Raw genomic sequence first — 5,007 nt, 5'->3', positions numbered from 1 at the left:
CCAAAAATAAAATTTTACAAGTCCAATTGGTATGGGACCAATTGGGACTGAAAATAGGCACTAAATGACAAATTTTCATTGAGGAAGCATGCCCAAAAAGTGACCAAAACCTAGTGAACAAACTGACCAAACTTGAAAAAACTGCAGTATGAACAGTACACATGAACAGTAATCGTGTTTGGGTCATAACTCGAGCTAGGCAGGTCAAAATGACCTGAAATTTTACCAGTAGTTAGATGAGATATAGACCTAAAACTTTCATGGAGAACATAAACCCAAATTATGCTATTAACCCAATCAAACTATTGAGCAAAGTTGAGTTACTGAATCTGCAAAACTGCAGAATTGCCATATGAGCAGTAAAGTTTCAATGGCTATAACTCTCTCTAGAAAACTCCGATTTAGGTGATTCTTGAACCGATGGAAACCTAAAACATAGTATAATATTTCATATGAAGAATGTTAGGCTAAATTATGAACTTAACTCAATCAAATTGCGAAACGAATTCAGGTCACTGAATCTGCCAGAATCTGGGCACCTAAAATTGACCAAATGAACAGTAAACTTTGCAAGGCTATAATTCTCTCTAGAAAACTCTAATTTAGGCGATTCTTGAACTGATGGAAACCTAAGACATAGTAGAATATTTCATATGAAGAATGTTAGGCCAAATTATGAACTTAACTCAATCAAATTGCTGAACGAAATTAGATCGATAAATCTGCCAGAACAAAATCTGCAGCATGAACAGTGACGTGAACAGTAATGGTTTTTTGGGCATAACTTGAGCTACACAGCTCCAAATTAGGTGATTCAAAAAGGAAAATAAATTTAAGACCTAAATGAACAATTTTCATGAAGAACACGTCACCAAATTATGATCGAAACTAGGTAAAAATTGGGTTCAAATATTGGGGCACCAAGCTGTCCCAAAACCAAAATATTCTAAAATTTTCAAAGCTAACTTTGGATGCATTAGACATGCATATAATGAGTTCTTGGCAGCAATTGAGATTGGTATTGAGGTATTCTATTTGTGTATTTTTAGTAGAAAAAGAAGTTAGAATGGACAAGGAGAAGTAGGTAACAATAAAGGAGAGCATTGAAGGTTTGTGCACAACTAACATTTTCTTCGTTTTTAAATTTGTAAATTGCTTGGAATGTGTTAAATCGAATGAGTTTGCTTTGAACAAGTTTACTTTGACTGAAATATGATTTTTCTCTTACATTTAAGAAATTTAAGTATTGCTACCTTTATTTGGATATTATGATGAATTTAAATGTGTTTATTAGTTTATAAATGTGATTGTTGAATGGAAATTTTTTGGAAACTGTTTTGAAACCACAGTTAGCATGACAGTCCCTTTCGGAACTCTCCAGTAGTAACGGCTACTTGGGATTGATAATCGATATTGATTATATCTCCCATTAATAACGGTTAGTGGGGTAAGACTATATGAGTACTCATTAGCTAGCTAGCCCTTCCCTCATTAATAACGGTTAGTGAGGTTGAGATTGCTTTGTCGTGGTGTACAACACGGCACTGATCGTGAAATTTTGTGTCATGGCCTGAACTGTGTGTTGGTGTTGGCAACACTAATACTTTGTGAATTGTGATTTATGAAGTATGATTTCTCATTTGCAATGTTATTCAAATAAATGGCTCTTATGAACTTAGAACTCTTGTGAAGTTTTCATGCTTAAGAAAAATGTGATTTATTATGCTTTGACAAATTGTGTTTTACCTTAAGTTTTAAAGTTATTAGTTGTGCACCACTGAGTGATATACTCAGCGATAGCTTCTTTATGTTGTCGCAGGTAAGGGAAAGGAGAAGGCTGCTGCGTAAGAGACTTAAAAGCAACATTTTGGTATTGTTTGTGGGTATTTACGTTAGGTATACTCTTGTGATTCCTTTTGATATATTTTGTACCTATATGTATGGATGTACGGATATTGAGCAATTTGTATTTAAAAGCATTGCATTGCTATCTCATTTTGAGTTTGTAACTATTTTGTATTTTACATTGAGACTTATGAAAATGTAACTTTTGTAATATTTAGTCTATCAATATTTCCAATGAATGTTTACATGGAATTTTAACTATTCTCATGCAGTTTTCCGCAAAAGAATTGATAAGATAAAAAGTTATGGTTTGTTTTAAAATCCTTTATAGCATAACTAATGGGTTATCTGTAGGTAGAGTTTGGTAATTCATTAGGTATGCTACGGGAACATGTCGTGTCTTATAAGGGATAGGGTGTGATAAGTTTTGCATCTATTTTGCCCTTTTTAGTTTAGTAATTTTATGCTTTTAATGCTTATTTTAGTTAATTTGTTAATTTTAGTTTCATTATATTTGATTTTTTTTTTTATTTTTAATGTTTTTGATAGGTTTTAATAAGGTTTAAAGGCAAAAAGATCCATTTAGAAGAAATTCAAAGTGATTTGAAAGGTTAAAGTAGTGTGAAAAATGAAGAAAATTTGCCTAATAAAGAATACCAGCCGAGATTTTAAAGGGCTTCAACATGCCCCGTATTGAAGGTCATGTGAAGATAAGGGTCAGCCAATAAGAATCCACATGAGGCATGTAGATTCAACACTAGGTCGTGTAGACATTAATTTTAGAATAAAACTTGCTGAAAGTTTCAGGGACTTTCAACATGCCCCGTATAGCTGGTTGTGTAGAATTTAAAGGCTCCTCCTCTGAATCAACATGAGGCATGTTGAAAATAACTCAAATCAATATGAGGCATGTGAGATGACGCTTGGCAGATTTGCTAACATGGAAAAATTTTCTCTTTTCACACATTTTACACCTTTTGTATTTATCCCTTTAGAGACCATTTTTAAGGCAAAGCTTGAGGGGATATATAAGCATCATATTCTCATTTTTACTATAAGGAGAAGGAGAGAAAAAAATTAGAAGAAGAAGGAAAGAAGGAACCATGCCATTTTCTGGAGGAAGGACACCTGCAGAGTGACGTTTCCAACTTCCATTTTCAGAGATTTTGATTCGCTTCTTCTGGGTTCTTTTATTTTTAGTCTTATTTTCATGTTTTCTTGCTCTATTTCATACTTTCTACTTGTAAATACAAGCATGAGTGAGTAGATACTTAAGATTTCAGAGTTAGGTGTAATAATTTAAGTTTTATTTGTGGATTTGGACTAGTTTTAACTAGATTTTAGTATATATAAGTTTTAATTCTTATCTTGTGTGCTTATTTACATACCCATTGTTGGTACCCTTTGGCTTTTGTTCTTAATCTTAGATTGAAGGACCGAGAGGTGAAAATCTATGATAGATAATCAAGATAATGAACTTAATCACCTAGTGTTAGAAATAAACAAATGGGTTAAAAGGAATTTCATGTTGATTAAAGAGCTTAAAGGGTTTTGGGTAATTAAATATCGCATTAGAATTGGGTTTAGTTTCCTTTAAAATACTCTTTAGTTTGCTTGAAAGAAAAATTAAAGGAAATCAGAATCAATTTCCTTCAAACTTATATTTTCCTTAATTTTGATTTTGCCTATCCAAATCTTAATGAAATTTGCTTCATGAACCTCAACTCCGGAATTAATTTTTGTCATTAATTAATTAAATCTTTAATTACTTGTTGAAATTTAGTAAATTAGTATAGTGCTTAGAAATTTAATTGCTTATTTCATTATAATTTCCCTATTTTTTCAATTTAATTTGCTCCATCTCTTATTCTACTTTTTGGCATGCATTATCAATAGCCCAAATAATCGTGACTTTTATAGTTTGGTACTCAAATAACAAATCTCTGTGAGATGATATCTTTTCTTTACTACTTGAACGACCCATATACTTGCGGAGTATACATCAAGTTTTTGGTGCCGTTGTAGGAGATTTATTTTTGTTTGATATTAGATGATTGATTGTTTGGTTAATTTGAGCATTTTATTTTTTATTTTAATTTCTTTTCTTTATCATTTTACTTTGAGATTTTATTGTTTTGGTTTTTTAGGTACATATCTTTTATATGAGAAGGACAAAAAGTGTAGAAATTCATTTAATTTTTGATCCTGAGATTGAAAAGACAGCTAAAGCTTTGAGAGCAGAGTCTAAAAGAAGAAAAGCTGAGCTCAGAATTCAAAGACAGCAAGAGCAATAAGTGATAGAAGCTATGGCAAACAACTACAACAACATATCAATTAAGGATCATGCTTTTCCTAGTTTGGAAGATTTTAGACCAAGTATTACAAGGCTTAGAGTGGAAGCGAATAATTTCGAGTTGAAGCCCTCACTTTGTCAAATGGTTCAATAATCACAGTTTGGGGGAGGTCCTACTGAGAGTCCTCATGCACATCTTACACATTTTCTTGAGATTAGTGACATGCTAAAGATAAATGGAGTATCAGATGATGCCATCCGACTGAGATTATTTCCTTTTTCTTTGAAGGATCATGCTAGGGAGTGGTTGCATTCATTACCTCCGGGTTCAATAACTACTTGGGATGAGTTGTCACAAGCTTTCTTGGCCTAATACTTTCCTTCTAGCAAGATTGCAAAATTGAGAAATGAATTAACTTCTTTCAGACCAAGGGATGATGATAGTCTCTATGAAGCATGGGAGAGATATAAGGATCTTCAAAGGAGATGTCCACATCATGGAATCCCTAAATGGATACTAGTTCAACATTTCTACAATAGTGTTTCTCAAGCAATTAGAAGTATAATTGATGCATCTTCAAGAGATAATCTTATGGAAAAGTCAGAAGATGAAGCTTATTCAACATTGGAAAAAATTGCTTACAACAATTATCAATGGAGTTGTGAAAGGAATGAAATGAAGAAGCCATCAGCTAGTGTATATGAGTTAGATGCCATGAGTATGTTCAATGCCAAATTTGATGCTTTGACAAGAAAAATGGATAAGTTAAGCATGAAGGTTGATTTTTCAATTGGAGGATCTAGTCATACAGAAGATGTTGGTGCAGGAAATATGCATTGTATCAATGATTTTCCTTCTTATGGGCCAG

General features: G+C 32.7%; 1 non-coding gene across 1 annotated transcript; it reads right to left on the bottom strand.

Annotated features, from left to right (window-relative positions):
- Window positions 1–4,535: 4,535 nt before the first annotated feature.
- Window positions 4,536–4,642, bottom strand: LOC131170186 (small nucleolar RNA R71). Its single transcript, XR_009141123.1, has one exon. It is a non-coding gene; the product is annotated as a small nucleolar RNA R71 (small nucleolar RNA).
- Between the last annotated feature and the right edge of the window lie 365 nt (window positions 4,643–5,007).

The sequence above is a fragment of the Hevea brasiliensis genome, chromosome 10 (assembly GCF_030052815.1).
Source record: "Hevea brasiliensis isolate MT/VB/25A 57/8 chromosome 10, ASM3005281v1, whole genome shotgun sequence".
In the NCBI taxonomy this organism is placed as follows: Eukaryota; Viridiplantae; Streptophyta; class Magnoliopsida; order Malpighiales; family Euphorbiaceae; genus Hevea; species Hevea brasiliensis.
The sequence above is the reverse complement of the archived record's forward strand: the minus strand, read 5'-3'. Positions and strand labels throughout refer to the sequence as shown.